This window comes from Lissotriton vulgaris, chromosome 10 (genome assembly GCF_964263255.1).
Source record: "Lissotriton vulgaris chromosome 10, aLisVul1.2, whole genome shotgun sequence".
Classification (NCBI taxonomy): Eukaryota; Metazoa; Chordata; class Amphibia; order Caudata; family Salamandridae; genus Lissotriton; species Lissotriton vulgaris.
In genome coordinates this window covers 111,118,537-111,131,460 of record NC_141698.1, presented here as the reverse complement: position 1 = coordinate 111,131,460, position 12,924 = coordinate 111,118,537, and the positions used below count along the sequence as shown (strand labels likewise).

The 12,924-nt window shown below is 43.7% G+C and overlaps 1 protein-coding gene across 3 annotated transcripts in view; it reads left to right on the top strand.

The window, feature by feature from the left end:
* IQCE (IQ motif containing E) overlaps positions 1-12,924 on the top strand; it is a 272,321-nt gene that overhangs the window by 200,547 nt on the left and 58,850 nt on the right. The window lies entirely within an intron of this gene.

Here is a 12,924-nt window from a genome sequence, read left to right as displayed (position 1 = left end):
TTTTGTGACTTTAATTTTTTTTCATTTTAAACAAGTGTTTAAAATTAAAATAGTTGCACCATAAACAATCGATATAAATGTTGCCCATTGCACCAAACCGGATCAGTGGATACAATTTTGTGTTTCATATTTTGAAGCACATTGGTAAATCCTAGTTGTTTATGCAGAGCAGACTTCTTTAGAGTAGAGGCTTAAGAGCATGCCTTTCAAAGGCAGAGTCCCTCTCTTTGTGAGCGGGAGGATAAGTGAGCTGAGAAGGGTTAGAAAACGAGCTAGTACCACTTCAAATTGAAACTTCCCGAGTTTAGCCTCTGAAATATCCCATTGGATGGGTCACCTCACAATCGGGATTGGGTGGTATTGCGTCGCACAGATTTGTGTAAATCATACCATCTCCCTTGGTGATGGATTGCATCTTCCAAATGGTGGAATATGAAACTTGCCATCCTCTTTGGGAAGGAAAGTTTGCAAGGAGACAAAAAAAATGCTACACATAACTAGTTGAAATGGTGGCCAGTGTCTCCCAGGTGTTCCTGAATATGTGTTAGCCTTGCAGTTGGCAAACAACTGGCTACACAGATCCATAGAGGACAGAAATGTGTGATAGGAATGTAACTGTATGGGAATATGTGTTAGCCTTGCAGTTGGCAAACAACTGGCTACACAGATCCATAGAGGACAGAAATGTGTGATAGGAATGTAACTGTATGGGAAATGAAGACCCCGCGCAAGTACAACATTATGCCTCACCTACCTGACCCTCTCCACAACTTAACCACCATCAACTAATCTGTGTTGGTTAGTACATAGCATGAGATTCAGCTTAGCACTGGTTTGGGAGCAGATAGTTACAATGAGCATCTCTTCCTTGGGCAAGTCCAAGAAACACCCTATGCAGTATGGTGATGTGTGGTGGGGGAAGCACTAGGAGTATAAATGTATTTAGATGTGTGGTTAAATGGTTGAGGAGTAGGTTACCACGGACCTTTACAAAACTACAGAGAAAATATCGACTACTGCTAAGACACAAATTAGCCTTGTAACAACATACATTTTTGCACGATACAGAGGCCACCCCATAGAAGAAGGTTCATGGGTGTATGCATATTGTTAAAGTATATGTCCATAATATATGGTTTATTGCAATAATCATCTCTTAAACCCTGAGTATGTCAGAGAAAGCAATGAGAACAGAAAGAGGAATGAAGAGTGGGGCGAGGCACTTGTAACCACAGAGAAGGGATAATTAGCTCAAAATGTTGAGAACAACAATTTGAGCATCTGCATGGGTTGTAGCACTTCTAAAGCTTTATTGTGCCACATTGAGTGAAGCAGATCTGTGTCTTTGGCGAAGAATGGAATTTGAAATTAATACAGGTATTACAAGATTAATATGCTCACAGATAAATAGGAATTTAAATTGGATGGAAAAGAAGCTGCCCCATAAGATATGCCACGAGTGACCAGAAGAATGAAAGGATCATTTGTGAACATTTTGAAATTCCTCATGTGTACGATTTTCAAGCTATCTAAGACATCTAGACTAAAGTAACGTTTTTACTCTTACAATGTAGAAGGCTCCAGGTAAATAATCGAGAATCATTTCTTCTGATTCCCGTTTATTTTGATGGATTAATCTACTAGCAGATTGCTCACCTTAAGAATACTCCTCCCAGGCTTCAGGCTGCTCTAGAAACCTTTTCACTAACAATCACTCTCCATCATGCCAGGTGGTGAGATGCTGCCTCCAGATGTGATCTCACTAGAATATATTGGGTGTCAACATGTGTGCTGCCACCTTTTTCTGTTTACTCACTCCTCATCTATACTGTCCAGAGCTGTCTTTCAGTGTCTCACCAGTATCTTTGTCAGTTTTCGACAGCCGGTAGGCCAAGTGTCCCCTCAAAGGACCTCAGGCTTCAAGCCTTGCAGGTGGTTCTGCAAGAAGATGAAAATGTCCCTTTCAGACAAATGTATGTGGTGACTGCGGTTGGGGCATGATGCTGCAACTGTGATTCTGACACCTCCCTGCACCTGAGGGCCATCAATGAGCAAGAAGGCTAACTATTTTTGGCTAAGGCCCTCCGTGATACTCATAAGTGAACTCCCTCTCCCAAAGCGAACATTCTGCGAACAGGAAAACACGAAAAGTGTCATAGGAAGGAGAAGTCTTCTTCCTCTAGGAAGCAATTATGTTCCCGGGACAGTTCAGACTCTCTAAGGTCTTCTCTTAGCAGGACTCTTCCTCGATGTTTCTTAACCCGAAGCCTAAAAAAATAGACCGGAATTCATCAGTCCTTTGGACAAACTGGACCCGGTGGAGTCCTTCATTCTTTTCAGTGCAGCCCTTCTTCCTTCTGGGATACTCCTCAAGGGAAAGAAGATCTGTTGACAAATGATTGGCAACTCTGTTGGCTCCGACTGTAAAGCCTCCTAATACCACCCCTCTTCAGGCCTGGCATCTATGGCAGTGTCCAAATCAGCTAGTATGCCATCCCCAGTTTGTTGAGATCTTCTACACTGATTTGGAAGGCGATAACAATACCACCCACAAAGCCAACTCTGGCGCTGGCCAAGGAGTGAATACGGGGTCATAGCTAACTTTAACAATAAACCATACTGTAAGCACCAACCCAGGACCCAAAGGGTTGCTTGCTTTGTGCAGGTTTATTTTTTGTTCAGATTGTGATGCCTTGGCTATGAAAGATAATGAACTAAGGTCGGCCGTAGGATGATGACTCTTCCTCCTTACAACACTAATGCCAGCATTTACGTAGTCTTACAAAATACCAGTAGCCTAGATATTTCACTAGAAGGGGATACTTCTACTCCCAAGGGCTCTGCTTTGGAAGAGATTTAATGTTTTATAACAGTAGTTCTGAAGGCAACAGAGGTCTTAGAACTGACTTAGCTTTTGGCAGAAGCGAAGTCTAACATTCTGGTCGAAATCTTTGACTCTTCCACAGCCCTTGTTTCTGTTCACCAAGGCTCCTCTAGACCTATTATGGCTGTATAGACGAAATCTACAGACACATTGCCAAATGTCATAGCCATGCTCTGGGAGACTCACACTTTTTGTCCTCCCACCCATTGCTAGAGAGCCTGGTCATGTTCAAAGGAAAGCTCGAACGAAAAGGTTACTTACCAGCAACTTGTCTCTCCATGTGACTAATGCCACCGCACCGTGCCTTTTAGGACAATTTGTTCATTCTTTATGATAACAGACAAAATGTGCTATGTTTGGCCTGCTTTGAAAAAAACATTCTACGACTTGGTGAGTGATGGTCTAGATGCATTAAAACAGGTTCTGAGATATGGCATTGACTAAGCAGACACCTTTGCTCAGACTGTTTGCATGGCTGCCAGGCTGCTTAAGCATGCTTGGATGTGTTCCACTGGATTTCTGGGCAAATGACAGGCTATACTCATGGACATGCTTTTTGAGCGATGGTTATTCGAAGAGAAAGCCAACACTTCCTTCAAACGTTTCAAGAACAGGTGGGCTATGGCTTGTATCCTGGCCTCCACTGCATAGCATTGTCACCATCAGTGCCAGAACGCCTTCAGGTATTCTAGGGTTGTGATGTCCTGACAAACGCAACCGTCTCAACCTGTCTAAATATCACAGCAAAGCATGTATGTCTCTAAGAAGAGCCACCAGCAAAGCAGCATTTCCCACCCCCCACTGTGCTCTACAGGCGCTACCACCTCCAAACCCCTCTGACTTCTTTGCTCCCTCAAAATATCATCTTCTGGTGGGAGAGAGGTTTTTAGGTTTTGCTAGGCGGCAATCACAGTGATCCATGCGATCTGCCCGGATATGCCATTCTATTACTGTCCTCCCAACCAGACCAATCCCCTTTATTCAGAGTGTGCTCACTAGCTCATGCCTTCCACCTGGAAACGTGGAAATCCTTACTTTATAGGAAAAAGGGGCCATAGAAGTGGTGCATGTGAAAGAGATGGGTACAGGTTTTTACTCTCTTTACTTCTTAGTCCACAAGAAGGGCAGAAGCATGAGGCCTGTCTTGTAGCTCTGCATTTTGAACATGTTAATTTGGCATGATTCGTTTAAGATTCTCTCTCTGAGCCAAGTTCTATTATCACATAACGTGTATTTGTAAAGCGCACTTATCACCCATGGGTCTCAAGGCACTGAATAACAGATGTTTATTCTGTTAGCTTGGAACTCATAAGATTAGTTGGTGTTAATGGACCTCCTGAATGCCTACTTTCTTATAAGTTATCCCTGCCCACAAGTGCTTCTTGAGGATCACAAAGGGGTCCCAAAACTGTAAGTGTACTCTCTCCTTGTTTGGACTGCGGACAGCCCCTTACATTTTTACAATGTTTCTAGTGTTAATGGCAGCTTTGCTGTGGAGATCAGAAGTCTGTTTTTCAATATTTGGCTTGTGAGTGAGTCCCCAGTGTTGGCACAAGGACATCCCCAGCAGATGATGGCTCTTCCCAACAACCTTGGTTTGACCATCAACGTCCAAAAGGTTTAGCGCACTCACACACACACAGACTGGCTTTTCTTTTACACAGAGGCTGACTTTGAATGGCAGGGTGCATATATTTGGATAAAGCTTCTGATGTCTTACTCCAGCTCGGATCCTGGTCCCACGGGTTTTGTGTCTGCTAGGCCTAATGGCCTAGTCCATCCTGCTGGTGCATCACGGTAGATGAGAGCCCTCTAGTGGTGTCAGAGGGGGCAGTGGTTGTGACACCAAGGAAGTCACTTGGCTTAGGTATACATTTTCCAGGTGGTGCATCAGAATCTGCACTGGTGCATAGATCCCTCTAAAGATTTTAGGGGACACTCCTCCAACCCTGCTGCTGGTTTAGACTACTATGGTTAACATTGCTTTCTCACTAGGCTGGGGTGCTAATCTGGATGATGTAACATGCAGGACGTAAGGTAGGGGCGATCAGTCTTGCCCCTCAAGGTGCTCCTCTATACCATCTTCCAGGGCAGCATTCAGATTGTGTCAGACAATACCACCAGACAGCCCCAGCCTCCCTGCTGGCTCAGACTACTGTATTTAAGGATGATGCTTCAGTAGGCTGGGAAGCTCATCAGGGTGACATGACGTAGAAAACTTTTGGTCAACGTCCGAGCAATTATTACAAATAAACATGCTGGGGAAAGCTGGCAAACTGTCTTGTCCCTGAAGGGACAAGGGACAAGATTCTGTCAGACCGCACCTCCACTGTCCTGTCTCTTATATCAATACCCAGACAGAGTGGGGTCGTGAATCGTTTTTTGTGTAGCAATTTGCCTTTGGTAGTGGTTCTTTGCACCAGCTCATCCTTCGACTGGGGCTTCTGTAGTCTATATGGCCCAGTCTGTTAGACTTCATCTTCCTGCACCTTTACATCCCACCAAGCTGGAGGAGTGACTATATACACTGGACCCTAGATGCGTGGTGTAATAATACCTCAACTGCACTTGTGAGGAAGGAGTGGATGATGGTCTTTTTATGAGCTTCGCCAGAGTTAAGAAGGGCGAAGCGGTGACCAAACGAACCAGTTTGCCCTATGTCATCTTCTGTACAAGATCTTCCACGCTTTGGCCAAGGAAGAGCCTCTGGAGGGCATTTGTGCCAAATCCACAAGAGCGTGGGCTGCTTCCCTGACTCTTTCCTGAGGCATCCCAGTTACTGGTGTCCATTGGGCAGTAAATGGTCATCTTTGCATACTTTTGCCACACAATATTGCCTCACATATCAGACACACAGTAATGGGTGATTTGCCTAAGCTGTATTTCAAGAATTCCTTGGTTAACAGGTACTACTCCATTTCATCTCTTAGAGACTTATTGCTTCGTGACTCATTCTTATGGTGAGGAAACTGCAGGAAAATGTATCCATCTGAAGAACATTTCTTACCATAGAAGGACAACTGTAGTGTATAATGGCTTGGCCTTCTAAAATTTTTAGTGAGCTCTCTCTACTTCACTGGCCTTCTACTGGCCTTACATAGCACATATCACAAGTCAGATATGCCCTGGGGTCTAATGGACTTCTTCAGGCCTATCCTGATAGGCCCAATTATGGTTTTGTTTTTCAACAGACCTTCTCTGAAGTTGGTACACACGCTCCCATGTCACTGCTCAGAACGCCTGCTCAGCCACCCGCTATTACAGTTCCTGTATAACCAATCCCTGTGGAAGAAAGTTTTTCCACAGGGTGCAGTGACTCTTAAGGTTTTCACCTTGGCAGACTTCAATGACCATTACTTGTGGAAATGGGCAGATGACCACAGTCATGGCTGTTTGCAACAGGGGTTCAATTACTATATGGCAGGTAGAATCAAAGTGTATTAGAGCTAATGGATTACTCTTTGTCAACCGTACCACATTCACTAGTTGACACTATAAACGCCGACCTGATTCTTCATGTTGGATGCCCCAAACAGACTCTCTCTGTACTGGGAGCAAAAAAGAAATATGATACTCTGCATACAGGGTTCCTTTCTCTCAAAATTGCCCTCCTCCACTTTTCATCAACATTATGTTCTGGAATTTAAAGAATGATCTGTAAATGCACTTGTTCTGCTAAGCCTTTGAAGCAGTTCAAAGTTGAGCATCCTTCTGTTGCACCCATTGTAAGATTTTCTGAAGATAGCTAGTTCCTAACTAACCCGGACATTTTGTAACACCTCTGTACACTCTCCCATCAGAATAAAGGACAACTGTCAGAAATAGGAGTGTCTTCGTGGTCACTGCTCCTGGTTTGCAGTAGTTTATAACCTCATCCTTGCTTGCATCAATTAGCTCTTTTCCATGAAGTGCACTTAATGATAGGAAATTAATTTTGGTATTTCTACTAAAGGTTTCCTCTATGCCATTTAACCCAGAGGCAGATTCTGTGTGGCATTCGAAGCATGAAGTTAACTGGATGATCTCCACCCATTATGTTCACATATTCTTCACTTGAAATGCCTGACAGTTCCAATTGAAAATGGTCAAGTTATTTTCCAATCTGTAATTTGCATCTTAAAAGTATATTTGTATTTATTATTTTATTTATTGATTGATAAGGACTTCTCTCGCTGTGACATTGGAGTCCAAAGGGCCTTGGTTCTGTCAGTCACTTGGACGATGGATTATCAGTTGTTTTTCATGGTGGGCTATGTATTCCGAAACGTTCTGTCCCATCTCTATATCGCTGTCTCTGAACACTCATGTGGGTTTGACAGAAAATCCTCTTGGTAAATCGGGATGTTATGTCCAGATTCTGCACTGTGGATGTGTATGGGTGGATGTGTGTTTAATTTTCCTGGTCTCAGTTTCTTGAAAAATAGATCTATCCAAAGAGAGGTTATAGATGGTAGCTTTCGTGCATATCATGTCGTCCCATGTGGACATAAATTGCTTGGTGACGTAGACTTTACAGGATGCATATTTTTGCTTCTTTAAAGGTCAAAGAGTCCAGAAATTCTTAAGGAATATTCATGATATGGGTACACTGGCAGTTTAAAGTACTCCCTTTTTGCTGTAGGTCTGACCCCCAGATATTTTACAGATTTCATGGATTCAGTTGAATTTCACATTTGCAGAGGTCATTGGATAGGACAGGACAATAATTCACATCCAGCCCATTTGGTGTATTGTTTGGTTTATGCCATTTTCTCGTACTCGTGTAGCTTCCTATCCTCCAGGTCATAACCCTTCCTAAAGACTTTGGCCTGCCAGTCCTAAAGACCTTGCTTGCAGTTTTTCAGAGAATGCAGTTCATTGATGGTTTCACAGGCACCGGCATTGAGACCACCGTAACGGGTATAGTCTTGAATGACATGGATCCTTATTTCCACCCTTACCTTTCCAACAAGGATTCATAATTCCAGAGAACCTGAGACATTATAGTGTTGCATTCAAGTGGTGTCTCTTATTTGACTTCAGCCAAAGTGTGTAGGGCTTTGTCTTATTATGGTATTTCTTCCTGAACTGGATAAATATCTTCCCAAATCCTTTGACATGAATTAAAAGGAGATTCTGTGGGATATGGTGTATTGATCTCAGAGTTTCCTTGATGTCTGTATTTAATTCTCCTCCAGACCCCGAAATAGGCCCGATCTTCGATGTCTCTAAGTTTTTTTACGGTTCTAAGTCTCTGTCTCATGTCCGGAGGAACTTTCACTTCAAGGGTAAATTCTAATTGTAGGAGTTTGTTCGTTGAATGGGTGTCTTGTGATGCTTTGGTTTCAGTGTTTGCCTTTGCCTTCCAGAATGGACCTGCCTTAAAGGTCTTGTTTTTCCAGATAACTTTGCAGGCTTTTTCACTGGGCTCTCGCACTTGGTGTTAAACTTTTTTAAATGCTCCAGTGACATTGTCTTTCGTTTCATATTTAATGATTTTATTTTTGTTGCTGCACATGAATGTAGTTAAGCGGGCACATGGGGAGACTGAATTTGCTGTGGCTTCCAGGAGCCGGACTTGGAAGGTTTGAGGCTATCCTGTTATAGGTCTTAGCACTGTTTTTCAACAGATAAAGTTTTGTTGAGGACACACCTCTCCTTTCTAAGAACATTTTTGATTTTGACATTAATCATCTGTCTTCTGACCCGAATCCTTGTTTAGGCGACAGTTTGCCCCACCATCTAAATTTGAGGTGTGATGTTCTGGTTTAACAAAGGTCCATGTTTTTATTCTGCCTTTTATTAGATTTCCAAACTGTTGCCTTGAAGTTTGAAGAGAAGATCTCTTAAGCCACTTTTGATTGCAGTTTTGTGTTGTCGTTTAATTCTGTTCATCACATGGTATGGTTTTTATGTTTGTCCGTGTGCCTTATTTTACCACTATGTGCTGTCAGTGACTTTTCAAAGACACATTTCCATTGACTTGATCCCCAAAGAAAAGTTGAGGCTTATGATGGTAAGGCAGTGTTTGGGAATATCTTTTGTTGGTTTGGCGGATGCACTGCTCTATACTTAACAGTGCTATTCTATTTTTGCCAATCATTTTACTTTGGCTATAGAAATAACTTAACATGAGTCAATTCCACTAAAAGTTAAACCATAAAAATATTCAAAGGCCTCTGGCAGCCCAGCATCATCGATTTGGCTGATGTACTGCTTACTTTATTTCTTACCCCTCGACTGGGAGATATAATATAGCTCTTCACCCAGATGTTCTTTCCGAGAACAACTGTGATTTAATGTAAAATTACCAAAAGGTGGTTTGTAGAATGAAAGATGTCACGAAAAGTCAAATCTTTGTTTGCTTGATGTTAGATAAATTCTTAACAATGATAATGACAAGGGAATGTGGGTATATGGCATTTAAATCTATGAATATTCAATTGCTAAATTAAGAGACTTTGCTTTTACTCAACAGTATTCTGGTTATCAACAGACCAACACAAGCATTTGCAATGCAATGGGTCTCACATTAGATAAGTTTTGATCTATTGGTATTGACGGTGACAAATTTTGTATCTATGTGTTGGTTTTGAAAATAGCTAAATTAATAGCTTTGTCATTTACAATGCCAATAGTTTTAACTTTCGCAAATGTGACACCTATAGCATTTGTAATACAATATGTTTTGTATTTACGTGACTTAGATGTATTGATATTACAAATAACAATGGCTTTAAATAAAAAAAATTAATACTTAAATAAAAGTTATTTTAATTTATAATGGCAATAGCTTACACTTTTGTAAATAACTTTTATAAAGATTATGTTCAGTGTATTTTATTGTGACGAAAATCCAAGAACAGAAGTGAAATATTAACATCTTTTTGTGACATTTGTAATAAAGCTTCAAACATTGAGAGAACATATTTGAACCAGTTGTTGTTGAACGGTTGCTTAGATTGATGCTGTGGTGGCGCTAAGCGATGTTGTGGTGGCGACGAGTGATGCTGTGGCGGCGACGAGTGATGCTGTGGCGTTCAGTGATGCTGTGGTAGCGCATAGTGATGTTGTGGTGCCCCTGAGTGATGCTGTGGTGGTGCTGAGTGATGGCGATAGAGTGATAGATAGACAGATAGATAGAGTGAGGGCGATAGATAGAGTGAGGGCGATAGATAGATAGAGTGAGGGCGATAGATAGATAGAGTTAGGGCGATAGATAGATAGAGTTAGGGCGATAGATAGAGTGAGGGCGATAGATAGAGTGAGGGCGATAGATAGAGTGAGAAAGATATAGATAGATAGATAGATAGATAGATAGATAGATAGATAGATAGATAGAGTGAGGGCGATAGATAGAGTGAGGGCGATAGATAGATTGAGATAGATATAGATGGATAGATAGAGTGAGGGCGATAGATAGCTAGAGTGAGGGCGATAGATAGCTAGAGTGAGGGCGATAGATAGCTAGAGTGAGGGCGATAGATAGCTAGAGTGAGGGCGATAGATAGCTAGAGTGAGGGCGATAGATAGCTAGAGTGAGGGCGATAGATAGCTAGAGTGAGGGCGATAGATAGCTAGAGTGAGGGCGATAGATAGATAGATAGAGTGAGGGCGATAGATAGCTAGAGTGAGGGCGATAGATAGAGTGAGGGCGATAGATAGAGTGAGGGCGATAGCTAGAGTGAGGGCGATAGCTAGAGTGAGGGCGATAGATAGCTAGAGTGAGGGCGATAGATAGCTAGAGTGAGGGCGATAGATAGCTAGAGTGAGGGCGATAGATAGCTAGATAGAGTGAGGGCGATAGATAGCTAGAGTGAGGGCGATAGCTAGAGTGAGGGCGATAGATAGAGTGAAGGCGATAGATAGAGTGAGGGCGATAGATAGAGTGAGGGCGATAGATAGAGTGAGGGCGATAGATAGAGTGAGGGCGATAGATAGAGTGAGGGCGATAGATAGAGTGAGGGCGATAGATAGAGTGAGGGCGATAGATAGAGTGAGGGCGATAGATAGAGTGAGGGTGATAGATAGATAGAGTGAGGGCGATAGATAGATAGAGTGAGGGCGATAGATAGATAGAGTGAGGGCGATAGATAGAAAGAGTGAGGGCGATAGATAGATAGTGAGGGTGATGGATAGAGTGAGGGCGATAGAGTGAGGGCGATAGATAGAGTGAGGGCGATAGATAGAGTGAGGGCGATAGATAGAGTGAGGGCGATAGATAGAGTGAGGGCGATAGGTAGAGTGAGGGCGATAGATAGAGTGAGGGCGATAGATAGAGTGAGGGCGATGGATAGAGTGAGGGCGATGGATAGAGTGAGGGCGATAGATAGAGTGAGGGCGATAGATAGAGTGAGGGCGATAGATAGAGTGAGGGCGATAGATAGAGTGAGGGCGATAGATAGAGTGAGGGCGATAGATAGAGTGAGGGCGATAGATAGAGTGAGGGCGATAGATAGAGTGAGGGCGATAGATAGATAGAGTGAGGGCGATAGATAGAGTGAGGGTGATAGATAGATAGAGTGAGGGCGATAGATAGATAGAGTGAGGGCGATAGATAGATAGAGTGAGGGCGATAGATAGAAAGAGTGAGGGCGATAGATAGATAGTGAGGGTGATGGATAGAGTGAGGGCGATAGAGTGAGGGCGATAGATAGAGTGAGGGCGATAGATAGAGTGAGGGCGATAGGTAGAGTGAGGGCGATAGACAGAGTGAGGGCGATAGATAGAGTGAGGGCGATGGATAGAGTGAGGGCGATGGATAGAGTGAGGGTGATGGATAGAGTGAGGGTGACGGATAGAGTGAGGGTGATGGATAGAGTGAGGGTGATGGATAGAGTGAGGGTGATGGATAGAGTGAGGGTGATGGATAGAGTGAGGGTGATGGATAGAGTGAGGGTGATGGATAGAGTGAGGGTGATGGATAGAGTGAGGGTGATGGATAGAGTGAGGGTGATGGATAGAGTGAGGGTGATGGATAGAGTGAGGGTGATGGATAGAGTGAGGGTGATGGATAGAGTGAGGGTGATGGATAGAGTGAGGGTGATGGATAGAGTGAGGGTGATGGATAGAGTGAGGGTGATGGATAGAGTGAGGGTGATGGATAGAGTGAGGGTGATGGATAGAGTGAGGGTGATGGATAGAGTGAGGGTGATGGATAGAGTGAGGGTGATAGATAGATAGAGTGAGGGCGATAGATAGATAGAGTGAGGGCGATAGATAGATAGAGTGAGGGCGATAGATAGAAAGAGTGAGGGCGATAGATAGATAGTGAGGGTGATGGATAGAGTGAGGGCGATAGATAGAGTGAGGGCGATAGATAGATAGAGTGAGGGCGATAGATAGATAGAGTGAGGGCGATAGATAGAAAGAGTGAGGGCGATAGATAGATAGTGAGGGTGATGGATAGAGTGAGGGCGATAGATAGAGTGAGGGCGATAGATAGAGTGAGGGCGATAGATAGAGTGAGGGCGATAGATAGAGTGAGGGCGATAGGTAGAGTGAGGGCGATAGGTAGAGTGAGGGCGATAGGTAGAGTGAGGGCGATGGATAGAGTGAGGGTGATGGATAGAGTGAGGGTGATGGATAGAGTGAGGGTGATGGATAGAGTGAGGGTGATGGATAGAGTGAGGGTGATGGATAGAGTGAGGGTGATGGATAGAGTGAGGGTGATGGATAGAGTGAGGGCGATGGATAGAGTGAGGGCGATGGATAGAGTGAGGGCGATGGATAGAGTGAGGGCGATGGATAGAGTGAGGGCGATGGATAGAGTGAGGGCGATGGATAGAGTGAGGGCGATGGATAGAGTGAGGGCGATGGATAGAGTGAGGGCGATGGATAGAGTGAGGGCGATGGATAGAGTGAGGGCGATGGATAGAGTGAGGGCGATGGATAGAGTGAGGGCGATGGATAGAGTGAGGGCGATGGATAGAGTGAGGGCGATGGATAGAGTGAGGGCGATGGATAGAGTGTGGGCGATGGATAGAGTGAGGGCGATGGATAGAGTGAGGGCGATGGATAGAGTGAGGGCGATGGATAGAGTGAGGGCGATGGATAGAGTG